Below are 20,678 nucleotides of genomic sequence, written 5' to 3' on the forward strand. Positions count from 1 at the left end.
CCAGATGACCTCGCTGGTTCCTCTTAAGGCAGCATCTCAGGGAAGATTCTCCTGGATCCCACAATGAGATGACGCATGCTGCTCATGTCCTAGCAAGCTGAATAATTTTCTGGGTTTTGGAAACATTCAGACTATAGCTTGTCCTACAGACTGCCAGCTCCATGAAGATGGTTGTTGTGCTGCACATGTTTTCAACTAGTGACAGTGAAGCACCTGTCACCTGATAAGTTATCCATTGTTGGGTGACACCACTGAAGTTCTCAACGTGGCTTTTCATGGCTTCTTTTCTACTCCTTCCGGGACAATTAGAAGCATCATTATACCAACTTTAGCATCTATTTATAGCTGACAGGTCAAATGACTTCCATTACTTCTTTTTAAAACATCCTTTGGCAATTGCCATATTTAGAGACAGCTTGTCCAGTCAAAAGACAAGCAAAGAGATAGGACAGTGGGCACTCTGAATGTGATGGCATTGTGTGTCTATCCTCATCTAGGATTGGACCCTGTCATCTGTCTTTATTGTTTTCTATCCTGCTGCCCTGTTGTGGTAGCAGCCACCAGGACACATGCGTGGCATTTGGTGAGTTGACATAATTTGGAGGTTTTTGTTATCTCTGAGATAGAGAAATAGATCCTGGATGTCCATCAACAATCTCTTTCCATGCAACATGCAAATACAGAAGGGGCAGGAGAGGGGAGTGATGTGTCAGAAGTGCCCTCATTTTCACATTTTGTCCTGAGAGGTCCCTCCCTGTGACCTCTCACCTCACAAGATTGTCCCCTTCATTCACATACCAAAACATCACTAGCCCCAGAGTCCAAGCGCGGCCTCTAATAGTCTACATGTACCCATCAGAGGAAGCTGGCACGCTCCACCTTTACCACCTGAAGTCTTGTTTCCAGAGAGCTACAGCGGTTCTGAGGTCTGAAGGCAGGCATGCTGTCTTAATAACGGAGATTCTGTAACTCAATTAGCTCAGGAGCAAAGCAATAAAGGAGAGGCAGCTGTCTGGCAAGCCTGAGCATCCTGCCTTAGGACGCCTCCAGTAATGAAAGCAGGGAAGGGGAAGGTAGAGGAGTTTGACTGTTTTCTGCTTCTTTTCTGTCTACCACTCATTTTATTCTCATGTCAAACATCATGTCAAAAATAGATAAGAGCATCAGATTCCATTACACTACCCCACCTTGAGTCCTTCAGAAGAAAATTACATGCCACAGTGGACTCTCGTTTTACCAAGGGTTTAGTTTCCAAAAGCAGAATTTGCAGTCACAATTGCTTGTAGGTAAAATTATCCTGGAAAATCTAAATGACCCTGAAGAATAACACACAGATGTCATATCTGAAGGAGAAACTGGACAGCCATTTTTTTCCTGTGGTAATTAAATGGGTGGATACTTCCAGCACTGAGCACCCAATGTAGGAGTTGCTTTGGAAGTGAGAACTCTACTACATGAATAGTGTGTGTGTGTGTGTGTGTGTGTGTGTGTGTGTGTGTGTTCAAAAAACGTGCGGCATTGAATTAAAGTTAAATTTTACATGGCAACTGAGCATATGACATGGTTCCACCGTATTTCTTTTTATGAATATTTTATTTTTCTTATTAGATCCATTCCCAATAGTTTATGGTTTCTGAGCCATTGTGGGAGAGCTGTTATTTGTTTTTCATTTCAATTTTTAGTAGTTATTGTTAGCAGATGGCAAAACTATTGATTCGGAAGTGCTTTGTGGTACTCCAACAATTTAATAAATTCAGCTAGCTTTATTAATAACTTTGCAACAGATACTCTTGTGTTTTATAGGTACACAGTGGCAATCATCACCAGCAACCACTCAGAGGTCCTCTCCTGTTCCAACACCTAGACTGCTTGCTTTGTTTTTCTTGCTGTGTGCCATTTGCCTAAAACTTCCCAGTATTTCAAAGTAAGGGTGACAATGGCTGCCTCATATTCTTTATCTAACAGGAAATGCCTTACTCAGCCTCTTGGTGCCAGAACTCTCTCTCTTAGTTTTGGATAAGCTGCCTTCACAATACTCAAGTACAGCCTTCCGTACCCTCAAGCATACAAATCCCGGTGCTCATCTGAAATCACAGGTGGAATTTCTTATTTATAAAGTACACAGAGATGGCTAGACAGTGTGTTCCAAGAACATATTGGCAAAGGGAGGGTTACTATCATTCTCTTACCATCTCAGAGAATGTACTCCAAAGAGTATCTTTAATAATAAGATATTGTTTTAGAGATGCCCCAGACTCTAAAGTAGCATGGGGCCTCTCCAGTTATGTTACAGTCTTACTAGACTGTGATAGGCGTCCAATGTCAAAAAGATCTGGAAGTATGGTTTGAGTGTCTTGGGGTACAAACTTACCTTAATCTCCTTCAAATTGCTAGTCACATGTCTCACTAATAAGCTTGAACCACTCAACACTTAGCAGAATTACACCGCAAATCAACAGAGCTGATAACCTCTTTCACCAAGGTCACACACTTACATGGTATCCTTTGTAGGTAATGCTTGTGTCTTTGAGCCAATTAGTTCTAAGTACATCTAGTACGGGTTTTGCTGGACAAAGTAACACAGAGCAGTAACCTTTTTGAGCAGTTATTTTTCTATTTTGTTTTACTATTGAGCACAACTGTTACTATACTGATCTAGAAAAAAAGCATTAATATAGTTAGTTTCAAAATGAGCATGGAATCCACGGTAGGGTCAAGCAACTGGAATAAGACTCACGAGACAGTGAAAGACCCACGTGACCATGATCAACGGGCATTTTTTGCTGCTGTAAAATAAAGCAGAGGGATCATAAGATACACAGCAGGAGGTAAATTCATCCTGTTTATTGTGAGAAACAGCTTATTTTCTGGTGTTCACGTGTGCTACAATTTCAGCCACCATTAGAAACCACAGAGGGACTTTTGTGTACTGGAACATTATATAATTTGTAAATCTAAATTATAAACGTAATTCAGAATTGATCCCAGCCTTCGGAGGCTCCCCTCCTCAATGGCCAGGGAGGAAATAGTGTTTTTCAAATTGCCATATAGTTTGTATTTATCTCCTCTGGAATGACCATAGTCCCAGTCACTCAATTGCAGAAGAGTGTAGGACAAGCTCCAAGGACAAAATTGGCCACTGGCTTCTCCTCATTGGTCATATTACACCATGACTTCTCCATGGCCTCTTCCAAGCAGGATCTTAATAAACAAAACACGAAAGAAAACCTGGGATAAGAAGAACCTTTCCGGGTCTTGGGCTAAGACCCTGTTCTTCAAGAGGGAGTGGGTGCAAGAGATAAAAAACAAACAAATAAACAAAAAAAACCAGGTGCTACTGGTCCTCATCTGTAGCTGAAACTTAAGAAGATATAGTCCGTGTAACAAATGTTAGGAAAAGGTGCAGGAGGCATGATCAGACAGGGGAGGTCTTCTCAGGGTAGGAGTCTATCCGCTCACCTTCAGTTCTTGACTTTGCCCTGAACAGTCACAATTTCCATGGCTTTGTGCATTGGCTCTTTATCTCCAAAAAACTGCATAGGATTGATGGCCTTCACGTTTTTGGTCAGTTCACAGACAACGGTTGGCAAGTCAGCTCATTATGGCCAATTCTGGGAGACCCTCCAGATCAATGGTTCTCAATCTGTGGGCCATGACCCCTTAGGCAAAGCTCTGTCTCTACAATTGTTTACATTATGATTCGTAACAATAGCAAAATTATAGTTATGAAGTAATAACAAAATAATTTTATGGCTGGGGGCAGTCACCCACAACATGTATTAAAGGACTGAAGCATTAGGAAGGTTGAGAACCACTGATCTAGATGCTTGACAATGTCTGTAAGGCTATTACCATGTGTTACAATCAAGACTCAATTCCCCTCCTTGATCCAGGGGTCAATTTCTCCACTCCAAAAGGACAGTGCTCTGACTGTAGTGTCCTTCAGACTCTCATAGACCAGTAACCAGTTCCTCAGTGAGGTCTGCATACCTTCTGTCCTTACTGATGTTTCTGAAGACCAGATCAGACTCTACCTAAGTGGTGGGAACTCATAGGAGTGCCTCTTGATCTTTGCCTATGCCTCACCATGCTTGGCAGCAGGTTCTGTCTTATTGAAGCCAGTCAGAGCCCTCCCCCCAACCATGGGGTTGCTTGATGTGGTGCCAGGTCTTCATCAATGACAACTACACCTTCTCAATGGCATCCAGCACTGTCCGGAAGATTGGATGTCAAAATAATAGCTAGCATCTCCCAATGGCTGCACACAGTGCTTTGCCTCCTCATCAGGTAGCAGCTGCTAAAGCAGGTCACTGGGTTCCAGACCCACTCACTGAGCTGGATCAGCAGCAGCTTGTAGGTGGCAATGACAGCCGACTGAGGATGCCACAGTGACACTGCTTGAACAAAAAAAAAAAAAAAAAAAAAAAAACTGTGCATGGTTAATTTGGACTTGATGAGAAAGGTAAGCATACTTGTCAGTGGGTTACATTGAATTCCATGTGCTACACAAATATTTAAATTGAGATGTTAATAAACTAATTTTTTTAAATTTTCATCAACTCACTAAGAGTATGAAAATACTTATGGTTCTTATAATGATGAATAAAGTCTTTATAATAAGACTTATCAAAACTTAAAACATGAAAATAATATGGACATCTACCATGTAGATTGGATTCCCATATGTGAAAAAATACTTTCTGGATGTCTGATTTATAAAACGAGCACTTCCAACTTAATTAAAATACACAATAATTGTCCTTTTTATTGAATTTAAATATATACATTATGTGCATATTTAACTAATACTCACTTTAAGGACAATACCCCAGTTGCTATAGTTGGTCCATTTTTTTTCTAGAAGACATGTGATTAGCTCCTTTGTATACAGTATTTGCTGTGTTACTTTAAGAAGGATGTCAATGGACTCTAGCATATTAAACAGCCAAGTGTTTAGCCTCTGTACAAAGATTAATCCTGTATGAGTCACAGTATAAGTATTCTTCAAGTTTTTGTAATTTTACTCTGTTTAAAGATTTCTCAACCTCATTCTTGAGCTCTTAGCCCCTCTGGGTAGTTTACCCTTCTTAATAGCAATGCAAACAAAAGGCAATCATCAGAGTGGCAAGTTGCTGATGACTGCACTTTCAAACTTTACAGGTAGCACATCAGGAGACCCAGAGCCACCAGCCCCTCTTAATCACCAATGGCCACCACAATGCCTAAGAAGGCAATCTGACACCAGTCATGAGAACACTTTCCACAGCACCATCACTGAAAAAAAGGGAGTGCCTGGCCTCCCTGCCTGGGAAAACCATGCTCACGCTCTTTCCTTTCTCAATTGCAAACACATTTCACCAGCTTTTTTTTTCAAGCTTTCTATGATGGAGAAAGTGAGGCGTATTTCTCCATCACTGATGAGTAATTCAGTGGTGTGATACCCTTGTCTGTTCTATTATGATGGTCACAAGTCAGGGTTCTGGAGCCATGATGTTAGCTATGCCTACAATGCTGAGTGACAGGAGTCTGCTCACGGCTCTGAGCCAGAAACATAGTTTGAAGTATGTGTGCATTCTAGCATATTTTTCTTTAAATCTTCACTAAAACCACCATTTACTGTCTTCTATTTCTGTCAATTAACATATTTCCATGCCCACCAATGTATATCTCACCCAGTAATAGTCACTAAAATATTTAGACTTCACTGCACTAGACTTTGGTGGCAACTCCCAAATGTACACATACATACATCTTCAATCCTGCTTCCATCTTAGAAGTATTATTAGAGCACAGTGAGGTCTACTCAGCCTTCCTCTTCTATATGTCTACTGAGTACCAATGCAAAAGATTGGTGAAATTTGCATGTCAGCGCTCACGCGCAGGTGTGTGTGTGTGTGTGTGTGTGTGTGTGTGTGTGTGTGTGTGTGTGTGAGTGTGTGTGTTACAGTGGGTTATCTGAGTATATTAAATGAAAAGGAAAGATTCAGAATAGTGTCAATTTCTAAGTCTAGCTTTGATGCTAAATTAATTCATTGATAGTCATTAGTAGGTCTTGATGGGCTTTTTTATCCAAATAACTAGGATAAAACATATTCTGTTGTTTAATTTTGGGGCTCTCTATTTACAAACTTAAAACTTCAGATTAGCATGTTCTTTGAAGAGTATATATCATCTTTAGTAACCTACTCTAAGAGTATTTCCATTTCTATCCAGTTGAAAGCAAAGAAACCAGATTTATCATCTACATTGCATGTATGCACACATGTGCTCACAGACACATGCACAGGGAGAGAGAGAGACAGAAAGAGAGAAAGAAAACAACTAATAACCCATCAAGATGTTCTAGGCAGTGATTCTAGACACTGAACAACAGGTAGAACAGGGCAGTATTCATGGCGGGGAAGGACTCTAATGAAGTGAGCCATGCAATCATGCCAGCTTACTTTTGAGGGTTCCCAGGCCAGGCCAGGATTCAGTAGGAAAAGCTGTGAGGAGTCAAAGTCTGCATTTGTTGAAGGTGTTGTTGGGTAGTTGGAAAGAAACAGGTTGTTGGTGTTCCTTTAACTACATGACTATTTGAACACACATGTGAAGAAACTGTCCATGGTTGTAGACAGGATTGTCTGAGCAGGCATGTCCATTCTGTGACCCATGGGTCTCATGTATCCCAGGATATCTATGAATACAGCCCAACACATTTATGGACTAGAGTGTCATGTCTTGAAATCAGAAGGTTGGACCCCCTTAGATTAGAGAATTCAACAGGGGAATTTGGATCTTAGCTCAGCTATTTCCTGACTGAGTGGTATAGAGGAAATCCTATATTTTCTGATCCTTAGCGCATCAAAAAGTAATAATACACAATGCCTCAGACACCACATATGTTTGTGAAATAAAAACAAAGTATATTAAATGCATAGCTTAGTCAATGATAGGACCTCACTTTAAAAGAGTGCCCCCTCCATACACAGAGAGGGACAGAAGAGATGCTGTAATGGGAAGGTTTGGGGCTGAAATGGTGTAGACGCTCATGTATAAAGTGCCCCATACAAAATGTAAACACAATTCAGGGATTTAAATAAGTTGCCTCCTCACTAGCCATAAGGAAAAACCATTACAAACCAGTTAAGCATTATGTGGAGAAGCAGAAGACCACTACTGTCTAGGTTGTACAAGGAAAAATTGTGGTCCAAAAGCTGCTCCAGTCCTGTCTGGTAAAGCCCAAACAGTTTCAGTCATTTAACTGCATGCCAGAACAAAGCTAAATAATATTTATGGAACCCAATGCTCACCACCATCATTAATGTTTCCAGCTTGACCAAAAAAATGGGGGGCATGTCTGCCAGAGAGTTTCTAGATGCAGTTAACTGGGGGCTTGGGTGGAGAATCATTGCATAGATGAGGGCCCTGAACAGAATAGAAATGAAAAACCAAGAGCACCAGCATTAATCTCTCTTTGCTTCCTGACCACAGACACAGTGCAACAGATGCTTCACACTTATGCCACCATGTTTTCCCTGCCATGATGGGCTATGTCTTCAGACGACAAAACCAAGGAAAGCTCTTCCTCTTTTAAGTTACCTCTTGTCAGGTATTAGTCACAGCAATGAGAAATTAAAGATCACATTATCTGGCATTCAGAAACAAAAGCCACTAGCTGTCCAAAGAAGCAAGAAGATGTGGCCTATAACAAGGTCCAGATTAACCAATGAAACCGGATTCCAAAATGACACTGATGGCTGGAATAGAAGCTGCCACAATCATATTTCATATATAGAAGACATATGAAACATTTTAAGATACTAAGATCCAAACAGAACTCCTAGAGATGAGAACAACACTGCTTATGAGGACAAATACATTGGATGATATCAACAGCAATTTTGATACTATATAAAGAAAAGACTAGTGAATATGAAGATACAGAAAAAGAAATGAAATACCAAAAAATGAAACAGAGAGAAAATGAGCAAAATAAATGAGCAGAGAATCAGTGAGTGAGAACAACTGCAAATAACCTGTAATAGAAGTAACTCAGACAGTGTGTGTTCTAGATGATGGTTGGATGGATGTGTGGATGGATGGATGGATGGATGGATGGATGCATGGACAGACAGACAGATGGACAGACGGACAGACATAGATAATAAGTAGGTAGAAAATAGATAAATATGTGTAGATAGATGATAGATAATAGGTAGGTACAAAATAAGTGGATAAGTAGATAGGTAATAGATGATAGATGGACAGACAGACAGACAGACAGACAGACAGACAGACAGACAGCAAAACACCAATGAAAGGGAGTTCCAAACATCCAGTGGAAATTGGCTGGGGATACGCTGCTGAGGCAGCAGCTGGAGTTCAAGACTGAGCTTGTTCTTCATGAATGAGCTTCCCATGACTGAACTTCCCACCTCTGTTTTTCACTGAGGGCACTTTTCTATCATGGAATAGCAATGGTAGCATCTGTTGGGAATGGATTACCATCCAGCTGTTCTCAAGGATGTGATGATTTTATTCTTCAGCTGCTCTGCTGTTCTCCTTGTCACAGTCAGAGGGTCAGCCCAACCCCAGACAAGGGGCCTCAGGGGACACTTTGAGACAGATATGCTTGGCTCTGAAATGGTAGAGACAGTTCCTTTTCCAGAGCCAGCTATTCGGTAAACTCAATCAGTCCTTTAGGCAAATGGAAAATTATTTTTAAAAATACCTATTGAAAATCTGACACTGCCCACCAATGGATATAGTGAATATGTAGTCAAATTTAAAAGAATTTAGGGAATGGATATTTTTATCTTTAAAATTAAGACAAAATAGAAATTCTCTATTATGTAACACCTCAGCTTTAAAACAGAACTGATTTTCTAAAACAAAACCAATACATGGAAGTATTTATAACATACATAGAAGGAAAATATGCAACAAAGATAGTACACAGGGCAAGAAAGACACACACTACTGCCAAGTCCATATACTCTGCACAAGGTGCTAAGATAGAATTCCAAGGTAGACTGTGATTCACACAACAAACACTGAAACAAAGTACAAATGTGTCATAACAAATGAGCCAATAAATGAGTTTAAATGGAGCCCTAGGGAATCAGTAACCAAAAAAAGGCAGAGAAGGTGGGAACAGGGAACAAAGGGACATCTATTGTTCAGAAATATCTGAAATGCTGAGTTGGGAATTGAGGTGTCTTCCGTGCAGTTCCCAAACACTGCAGACAGCCAACCATACATGGTTTTCCAGCCTAAAAGCTGAGAAACTGTAGTTGTTGTTTAATTGAATGTGGATTTTTTTTCAAACTCTGTGAAAGGAAAAAGGCTGGAAAAATAATTAAATGCTTCAATTTTCTAGAGGAAGCTGCTATCACTTTTATAATCTTAAAACATGGCACAACCACCTTGCAAGAGAAGAATAGTTTTCCGTAGTGTTAGACAAGGACACTGCTAGACATGCTTCATGCAACCAGAAAATGCCACTTGTCAACAGTTACAAGCTGCTTCTACCTGGATTAACCTCTGTAACCAGGGAATCAGAAGTCAGAAGTGACTGATTCCAAACACTATATTCTATGTATCCCAATGACTAATTCAGAAGGGTTAGGAATTCCACTTGCATGTGCATTTGCTTTGGAGGATAAAAGATAATGTCACATTGGCCAATGGAATTTTGTCAAATCATTTTTCAGTCAGATTGCCAGATGTGATGTTAACTTGGTAGAACAGAAAACTAGCGCATAATAAATATGAATGGCAAAATGGCAGCCGTAAACTTCCTCAAGTTCTTCCAGACATTTCCAGAAAGAAGAGTCTTAGGGCCACAAGCGTTTGCCTTCTAACTTTAAGAAATCAAGACTCAGCCGGGCGGGTGGTGATGCACGCCTTTAATCCCAGCACTCGGGAGGCAGAGGCAGGTGGATCTCTGTGAGTTCGAGGCCAGCCTGGTCTCCAGAGCGAGTGCCAGGATAGGCTCCAAAGCTACACAGAGAAACCCTGTCTCGAAAAACCAAAAAGAAAGAAAGAAAGAAAGAAAGAAAGAAAGAAAGAAAGAAAGAAAGAAAGAAAGGAAGGAAGGAAGGAAGGAAGGAAGGAAGGAAGGAAGGAAGGAAGGAAGGAAGGAAGGAAGGAAGAAAGAAAGAAAGAAAGAAAGAAAGAAAGGAAAAAGAAATCAAGACTCTCCGCTGAACAGCAGGAGCAAGTACCAGGTTGGAGCGGGGAAGTTCCTACCCTACACAGCCTGATAAAACGCCATTATGTGAGCATTTTTTGGTGCTTTTATACCATAGTCCTGTTTACTAAATAATGTGTTGTCTGTTGCTAACTAACCTTGATCGCAGAACAATTTGTTAGTCTTCCCAACATCCATGAAACTGATACTGAGACTGTTGCTGTTAATAAAAGCAGTGAAATCTAGTTTTAAGACACCCCAGGAATCAAGCTTGGAATCCTGGAGGGCTCCAAGCAGAAGCTGGCAGAGCTAGTTATTTGGGCCAGCAAGAGGGCTGTCTTACATTTGAACGTCCTTAGTTGCCCAATCCTCCAGTCAAAAAAAGTCTGAGCTAATGCAAAGACAAAGCAAGAGATGGTGTTTGTTTTCATTTTTTCAAGAGCTGGGTGCCTGGAGAACAGACACAATGCCGCTATGGCTCTGAAAACCTGAAGCTACAGGATGATTTTCAAAATTAAGGGCAGCTCACAGCTGAAAATTATACTTTTGGGCAAGGGGCCAATTCGGGATGCATTTCACTCGGTTTGGAGCCCTGCCAAAGTCCCTGGGTCCCATTTGTTCAGTTTTATAGCAGCAAACAAAAAGGAAACAGGAGAGGCAGGAGCGAGCTCAAGAGCGGCTGTGCGGAAGTCAGCATTTAAGGTCTTGCTAAGAAGCGTGTTAACATGGAGAGCTGCGCCTGGAGAGCACGCGGCACTGGGCACTCAGAGAGACCAGGCACAATCACAGAACACGCCTGTGTGCAACGGGGTGCCCCAGAGCCGGGCTGTCCTGCCGAGCCCAGGAACCCCAGCCAAGAAGCACCTCGTTTTTGTCTTTGCCAGGAAAACCAAGGCTCCTTAAAACGGCTTCACAAGGTGACAAGACCCATTTCTAAAATAAATGCAGGGTAGAATTTCCCTTGGTCCCATATGAAAATGCTTATTTTCACCTTCCAGTCGCATAATGGCTAAAAAGCAAGGTAATTGGATTTGGCAAATTTCACAAATAAAACCACCCAAATAACTACATTAATATTACTACTTTTTTTTTCAACCTGCAATATATATATATATATACATGCTCAATTTTTCATTAGAAACTCAAACTGGAGAAACGAATTAAGCTTACTATATTCTTCAACTTAAAAGGAGCTGTTCTTTTTTAAATGCTAGTGATCTCAAGAAAATTGATTGCAGAAGATATGAAAAATAAGATAACTCTGTACTGGCCACGTTAGCATTTTAGAATACTAATATCCATATATATATATATATATATATATATATATATTATATATATATATTATACAAAATACATTGCATCTTTTTTCTATACTCAGGTTATACTGTTAGGGATGTAACATGCAGGCTGTATATAACATGGAAAGGATTGATTTGTACAAAGAGGACTTCCGAGCTTGATTTTTTTCTCTTACCTGTGCTTAGGTGCAGTCTTCCACAGCTCTGCTATTTCAGGAAAGGCTAAGAAAGAGCACATCGGGGCACACCTGTAATCCCAGCTCTCAGGAGGGGCAGGCAGAAGAATCAGGAATTCAAGGTCATTCATAGTTATAGCTAATTGAATACCAGCTGGGGCTATGTGAGACCCTGCCTCAAAACAACAAAGACAGGAACTGGAGAGATGGCTCTGGGGTTAAAGCACTTTTGCTCTTGCAGAGGACCTGGGTTTGGTTCCATGCACACACATGGTGACTCAACTCCATCTGTACCTCCATTTCCAAGGGAAACAAGGCGCCTCTGACGTCCATGGATACCAAGCATGCATGTGGGGCACATACACATAGATGTAGGCAAAACACACATACTCATGAAGATAAAATAAATATTTAAACAGTAAACTACAAAATAACAACAATGAACAAAAATCCTGAGAGTCCCTGTTTGAACAGACCTTAAGTGACTCTAGAAACGAGTATTCTTTATTTTTAATTGTGTGTGTGTTTAGGTGTTGGTGAAGGTCAGAAGAGGGTATTGATTCCTCTTAGGCTGGAAAAGTTACGGTGCTCTGCAAGCTACCAGACATGGGTGATGAGAACCAAACTTGGGTCCTCTTGCAAACAGTGCACACTATTTACTGCTGAGCCATTTTTAAAGTCCTCAGCTCTGTGTTAAGCTCTTTAGCCTGCATTGAAGAGGCTCCAGAGCCACCCACTGGGCAGCTGCTATGAAGTATTCCTTTCTGTGTTAGGGTTTCTATTGCTGTGATAAAAGCAAAAAGAAAGGTGGGGAGGAACATCCACAAGGATGATCCCAGCTAAGGTTCCTAGCAATAGTGGAGAGGGTACCTGAATTGCCCTTCCCCTGTAATCAGATTAATGACTAAACTAATTGTCATCATAGAACCTACTTCTAGTAACTGTGCAGATGCAGTCACCCACAGCCAAGCACTGGCCTGAGCTCCTGGAGTTATACTATTTAACATATCAGTTAATTAACATATTTTTAAAATCTGAGATAAATATATTTAACCTTGATTAAAGAAATAAATGTTTAACTTAATTTAAATATTTCTAGTATATGCAAATTCAAATATTATATGGGACTCTATATATATATATATAATTTGTATTTTCTAAAATACATTCATTAAATTTTTAAACAAATCTAACCGTGATGTGTGTCTTAGACACTGTTCTATTGCTGTGAAGAGACATCATGACCATGGCAACTCTTATAAAAGAAATATTAACTTGGGCTTGCTTACAGTTACAGAGGTTTAGTTCATTGTCATCATGGCATAGAGCATGGTAGCAAGAAGGAAGGCATGGTGCTGGATACGTAGCTAACTGTTATATATCTGGATGTTCAGGCACCAGGAAGCACTGGGCCTGGCTTGAGCTTCTGAAAACCACAAAGCCCACCCTGTGATATACTTCCTCCAACAAGGCCACACCTACTCCAGTTAGGCCAGGCCACTCAAGTAGTACCACTCCCAGATGAGTAAACATTCAATTATATGAGCCTATGGAGACCATTCATATTTAACCACCACAATGTGTTATGTAAGAAACAAATACATTCATTCAAGGTGGTCTCATTAATTCCTCCACAAAATGTCTATGGCACTTATAAGTCATGGTTGCTCTACTTGATTGATGTTATATCTATTTCATATTATTGTATCTTTTTCATATTCATTGCATTACCAAGACTTCAAAAAGGTGCACATTAATAATAACAAAGCATTTTGTCTTATTTTTATTTCAGTAAAAATGGCTCCATAGGCTTTGAGCTGTTGCTTCTGAGTCTGTGTTGCTTTTTGGATGAAAGCGTCTTCCTTCCATTCCTTCTAGTTGTCTGGGAAAATATTTCAATCAGAGGTAGATGCTAAACATTTTCATCTGCCTCTGTGATACCTCCAATGTGACACTTCCATGCCGGCTCCTGTTTTCTATGCCGACTGAATGAGTTGGTAGATACTTAGCACTCATCTGTGGATTCTGTGATAAAGTCGGCCTAACCAAGGTAGAGGATGATGTCCAGTCCTAGTCAATTTGGAAATATTTTACTGACAACCATTTGAACTGATGTTCTTTCTTTCTTTTCTTTTTTTTCTTCTTTTTTTTGTTTTGTTTTTGGTTTTCAAGACAGGGTTTCTCTGTGTAGCCCTGGCTGTCCCGGAATTTGCTTTGTAGGCCAGGCTGGCCTCGAACTCACAGAGCTCTGCCAGCGTCTTTCTTAAATGTAGTCATTTTGTAGTTTTCATTTTTAAACTGTCACTTTCAGGTTTTCTACTAATGTTACACATCTTTCTGAAAGGAATGCAGAGAGTTTCATGTTGTTTCATGTGACCTGATTAAGATGAAGGACCCGGGAGCAGCATTCTTCAAAGGCTACACACATGCCCTGCACTGTGAGATCCCAAGCACCATGTGCTCACTACCAGTCACTAAGTTATGTTATATTATGTTATGTTATGTTATGTTATCTTATCTTATCTTATCTTATGCTATGTCATGCTCTACTTTTGATGTTCTTTCTCCTTCTCTTCTTCAACTCTAAACTTTGTCTTATAGTTTTTGCTGTTGTTTTTAGCTTTCAAGGGCTTGTTTCCTCTTTCCCACTAGTTTTTGTTTTCTATCTCATTCCAGTCAGCTTTTATTAGCTTTAATTCATTCATTAAGCATTTTCTCTGAGTTTTTCTCTTTTAAACGTGTTTAAGTTTCTTTCTAAGTTATTTATCTTCTTTTCTTCTGATCCATGCTTATTGCATCAATGCGTTCCTGAGCACCACATCAGTCCTTAGATTTTAGATGAGGTCTTGAGGGCAGCGCCTGCTGCTGACCTCTATATGACTGCAAGTAACTGTTTCACTCCTGCTTTTGGTAGATTATGGTTTAGATAACTGGAACGGTGTAGGGCAGGACTTATTTTCCCCTAGCTTTGTTGACTGAGACACACTTCTCTCTCTTAGACTTTATTCCACACCTGCACTGCAGCTGGGACACATCCAACAACTCTGGCATCTCCAACATCTTGGAGCCTCCAAAACAATCCATGATTACCTTCATAGCTTCACACAATGTCTTCTCTAGGCCTCCATGAAGGGACACCTTTGACACACACCTGATCTCAGTGACTTTTCTTAGCCTCCAAGGAAAATTCCACAACCCCTTTCTAATATCCTTAACTCTAAAGCCAGAACCATGTGGCCAAATTCTGATGGGACTTGATGGGACTAGAACTTGGTCCCCTTGTTCAATTGCATTTGCATCAGCTTTATGTTGTTAATAGTTTTCTTCACTGCTTGAGCTTTTCTTTCATTCCTTTCCACAGTTGGAAGTTTAGATGGGCGAGGTCTTGCCCTGAGGTTACCACTGTCTTTATTCCATTTAGCATCAGGCTTTTCTTTAAACATTTTATCTCTTTGAACGCTGGACTTAACTCTATTACACTTCTTGGTGCTCCTTTCCTCCTCAAACTGTACCTTTCATATTTCTCTTTGTCTAGATTTCTCCTCTTCATTATAGATATGCATGAGATAGACCACTAATAGCTACATGACAGAGTTAATACTAGGCTGCCTTGAAATCTCCTCTGCCAAGTCCATTAATCCCAAACTCTTCAATTTAGCCTCAGGCAGATTTTTAGGAGACAAGAAGAAAGCAGCCATATTCTTTGCCCAAATATCAAAAAGATGATCCTTAGGCCACTTACCAATATTCTTCCCTTCAGAAATTTCTTGAGACTGACTGTCACAATCTACATTGCTCTAATCACAACAACATTCCATGTTTCTACCAGTATGACCCATTAATCCCTGCTTAAAGTTTTCAACCTCTTTTCTACTCCAAAGTCTCAAAGTCGTCCATATTCCTCTAACAAACACCATGGTCAGTCCTGTCACACTCCAATCCATGGTGACAGCTTCTGCTTAGTCACTGTTCTATTGCTACAAAGAGATACCATAATGAAGGCAACTCTTATGAAAAAAATCATCTAATTGAGGCTTGCTTACAGTTTCAGTGGGTAGTCCATTACCATCATAGCAGGGAACATGGTGGCACCCATATAGACATGGTGCTGGAGAAGAAGCTGAGAGTTCTACAACCCAATCTGTAGGCAGAGAAAAAGAGACTAGGTCTAGCATGGGCTTTTGAAACCTCAAAGCCCACCTCCAGTGACACACTACCTCCAACAAGACCATGTCTCCTAATCCTTTTAAATAGTGCCACTCCCTGGTGACTATGTACTCAAATATATGAGCTATAGGAGCCATTCTTATTCAAACTACAATTAGCCTAGCAGCCAGTGACTATAATAACCTAAGACCTTGTTAATTCAAGATGGTTGTGTAGCATGATTCAGAAATGAAATTGGTAGTTGTGACTGACATTAACAAGGTGACTGTTACTGCTGCATGGCATAGCCTGCCCTTATGGGTACAACATCTTCTGACCCAAAAAGTAGATTCTTTCTTTGAAAGGTTGTGATCACTCTGAGTAGCTAGCAGCTGTCATGATCTGTTAGATACTGTGAATAGTGATGACCCAAGATACATCCAGCTTCCTCCAGTTCTCACTAATCCCATTTAACAAACATCACTACAAGCTCAAGGATGTAGAAGGTCCCCCTTGGCTTGGCTCTCCATTCTACAACAAGTGAATATTACAGAGACCTTTCCATTAAGATGGCCTAACTTTATTTGGCTTATGTTATAACATTTTGTTTCTATAAAAACTTTGAATATACAACCAAATCACCAACATGATGAATGAACAAAACAAGAGTGTAAAATTAGGGTTACAAAGTAAGAAAGATGAATTGGTATTTGCATGACATGTGTAAAGTCACACTATTTAAATTCATCTAATTCTAATGTACCTGGAACAAAAAAGAAAAACAGGACGAGGTTATATTATATTTTCTTGTGGAAAGGTGGGTACCAAGACAAGTTTTTATAAGAGGACCAGAGCAGTGAGGGCAAAGCACTCCAATTCTCCAGAGACAGAATAGTGTTAGGGGGGAAGGAAGTCCCCAGCTTGAATCATGTATCTATTGAATGGAAAATATTTAGGATGGGTAAATTCTTCTGGGTTGCCATATTAAAGTGGCTGAGTGTCTACAAAAATCCACAACTATCCACAGCCCACTACAAAAAGTTCTCAGTTTTATTTTAAATGTGTAAATGTATAGAGAAGCCAAATTTGACTCACAATCAAGAAATCTTTACATGAATGACAGCTGAGCATTAAATATATGTATATACATACATACATATATATGTATAATATATATATATACATATATATATATATGGAACTCTGATCACAGGGATGCTTTATGCACACACAAACTACAGTGAAAACTTCTATAAAGCCGCTTGTCCCTGGTGTGTGGTATGCACAATCAAGTAGTAAAGTGGTTTTGCTTTTCTTGTTATTGTTGTTTTACTTATATTGATTCTTTGTGGATTTCGCATCATGCATTCTGGTCCGCTTATCTCTCCATATCCTCACATTTGCCTTCTGCTCTTAGAAACGGCACCCCCCCACACCAAATCAAAACCAAATTTAAAAGAAAAACAAAAACCAAACAAAGAAACAAAGCAAAACAAAAATGAAAATAAAAGCAACAAAAAGAAGAATCTTGTCATGGAAGCTGTAGTGTGTCTCATTGAGTCACACGGTTTACCCTTGAGTCCATTCATCCTTGCTTGCAAGTGTTCACTGCCTGATCAGTGCTTTGGCTCAAACCCTCTGTTTTCTTTTACATCACCAATAATGGACTCTTACTGGGGCTCCTCTTGGATTTCCTGTTGTTTCATGTCGTGGAAATCCTACTTTGGGGGGTCTGTAGGTTCATCCCCTTCACATGCTCCAATAGTTAGTAGATTCAGTGGATGTTGGGGTAGGCCAACACATAGTCATAGTTCTGGGCCTTGGTAATAACTGGGTTGTTCAACCCTCTAGCTTTTCCTCATCATCACTAGCTGGTGTATAATCACCCAGTGCAGCCTACAGCAAGGACCAGGGCCTGTTCTGCTCTGGGGCCCTCATATTCCGGTTCCTGTCACTCACTTCGCCAGGGACAGCTCTACTGTTTTGCCCAGGCAAGGTAGAGGACTCACTCATATGATTGTTGTAGGGGCATACAAGGGAGTGGTGGGGTCAGCTCCCCATTCTCACACTCTCAGGGCTGGCTCACCTGAAGTTCTGACAATAGGGTCAGCTCTAGTGTGCTGCCCAGGTAGGGTCACAGTGCAGGCCACTCAGATCAGGATACCCCTGGTGGCAGCACAGCCCTCAGACACCCTCATGGCCATAGGTTTCAGGCCAGTCTCCGGGCATCTATGCGACTTTTGTTGGCAACCTCAGGAATCCATGTGGTCCCTGGTGGCAACACAGGCCAGGGACATCAACAAAGATAGACCGCAGCCACCACAGGACCACAAACCCAGACATGGTCATTGGCAACAAGCCTGGGCTGTCACCTTGACTGTAGGCGGCTATGTAGGCCACCCAGACTGGTATGGCCTCTGCAGTAGCATGACCCTCAGACACCAATATGGCCACATAGAGCAGCACAGACCACAGGCCCCTGAATAGCCCACAGTGGTGACAGGAGCCACAGACATAAAGACAGGCACCCTTGGGTGGTGCTTCAGGGTCCAGGACCAAGACTTAGCCCTTGGCCATAGCCCAGGCCCAGACATCTCCCTGGACTAGGGTGGCTGGCCAGCCATTCATATCAGCCCGTACTTCACCACCCTCACCTCTCTAAATTCACCTCTCTCCTCAGCCCACCAACTGTTCCACCTCTCCATCTCTGTATTCTCTTACCACAATGGTGCCCAACCGCAGAGCACCAGGGTCTCTTGGATGGGTTGTATGCGGTTCTTGGTTGAGTACTGCCTGCCCCAGCCGCAAGGAATGGCATGGAGCTGTTGCCTTTCCTCACTCCCATGTTCCAGCCAAGAGACCTCGGGCAGCACTTGGTATGGTGGTACTTGATCACCTGGCGCCTCTGTGCAGGGGTGGGGGTCATGGTTGATTGTGATCCCCACACACAGCAAAAAGTCTGGGGGACACCATTTGTGTCCTCTGCTGATCCAGGCCTGGGAGGGACCGGCGGCTGCGGCCGATTGTGCTCCCCTGACGAAAAAGACTTAGGGAGCAACATCTTTGTCATTTGCTTACTCAGGCCCCTAGTATTCTGTTTTAATGAAGCTGACTCACTGCAAATACTATCAGAAGATAATTTAAAGATATTTTATGTGAAGGAGTATGTATTATTTTGAACAAGATAGACATTAGACAGACTCTAAGAAATTAGTAAGAAAGAGAAAATGGGCCTAAGGGTGTATAGTTCATCAGCAGAGTGCTTGCTTAGTATGTATGAAGCCCTGGATTCAACCACTAGTATGAGAAAATGAAAAGAAAAGAAATCCTACTAAAATATTGCAAAGGGATAAGGGGAATATTAGACAGAATAGCAACCCTCAACAGAATACAAAGAAAATGAAACAAAACACCTAAATTCAACTCATGGCCATTTATTTATCCAACAAATATTCCAGGTGCTAGTTTCCAGAAGGCAAAGTTCTAGGATCAGGGGATATGAATTCATTCACATTCAGAGAGGTTGGAAAAGGAACAGACAATCATGGAATCCTAGAATATATTGGAAGGAGATAAGTTCCATGGGGGAGATAGAAGCAGAGGTGACTGAAGGGGGATGTGACTTGTCCCCAGCCTCCAGCACTGCCTTTGACATAGATAAGGTCAGTCCTACATTTGAAGGGCCTTGGTTCCTGTGTCATCAGTACCTGGAACAAGACTAGCTAGTCTCAATTAGTACCACTGGGTACCAATGAAGCACGGGCACCATACCCTAACTCAGGATTGAATTAAACCTTTTTATATCAGTTTCCAGGAAATTAGCTTTGCCTTTATGCCATTCTTTTACTCATTCCAGTATCTGTACTCTGATGATTTGTGAAGAACCAAATTACCCCACTTTTAAGAGATATGCTTGGACGTCACAAAGGACAAAAATGGCTCAGGCTGACATCAGCTGAATTTCTACCCCTCAGCCATGTTTGGTTCAAGTGTGGCTAGCAAATGATAGAAGGGGTACGGTGTAGTGGCAATGTGTGTGCTCAATCTACTTAGGTCTGCATAGACCAAATGGTAGTGAATCAGTAAATCCCCTTTTCTTCTTAAATAGCTTATATATCTGCTTGCTTAGTCGGCCCTTAGGAAAACATGTTCAGAATAGGAGAAGCAGATAGATTGATAGATTGATGGATGGTAAGTGTTGGGGATTCACTTAGAAGGAAGACTTCAGTTTCACACCATATCTTTTGTCCCCTGAAATATAGAAGCCAAACGTGAACTTTCACAATGCCAATTGATTTTCATCAAAAGTGCCAAGATATTTACTAGCTAAAATACACACTTACAGCTGTATGAGAAAAGAAAATCTGGATATCCACATTCAAAATGTATATCTCTAGATTATGTTGGGGTTGGTAAAATAGCTCTGTGGGTAAAGCTGCTTGCTGCACAAGTCCAGTAACCTGAGTTTGACTCCCCAAACCCACATAAAGGTGGAAAGAGAGAACCAATTCCACAGAGGAGACCCATGGCCTCTAGTGAGCATCATGATATGCCTGACCAAAAATAATTTAAGAATTTAGAAATTCATTTAAAATAAATCAAAGGTCAAGAATATGTAGTTTAAACTGTGGAACATAAAAAGAAAATGTTAATAACAACTTCACAAATTTGACACAAATGTAGAGTCAAACAAAATGTAAATAATTTTCACTTCATCTAAATTAGAGGATACTAAGTTGTATTCAAAGAAACTACCAAAAACAAAACAAAACCACAATGTACTTAATCAGAGAAAAATTTAAAAGCAAGTATCCAACAAAGAATATATAGATTATATGAAGACACTGATAGCAAATAACAACTGAGTGGAATTTGAGGAAA

The sequence above is a fragment of the Cricetulus griseus genome, chromosome 8 (genome assembly GCF_003668045.3).
Source record: "Cricetulus griseus strain 17A/GY chromosome 8, alternate assembly CriGri-PICRH-1.0, whole genome shotgun sequence".
Classification (NCBI taxonomy): domain Eukaryota; kingdom Metazoa; phylum Chordata; class Mammalia; order Rodentia; family Cricetidae; genus Cricetulus; species Cricetulus griseus.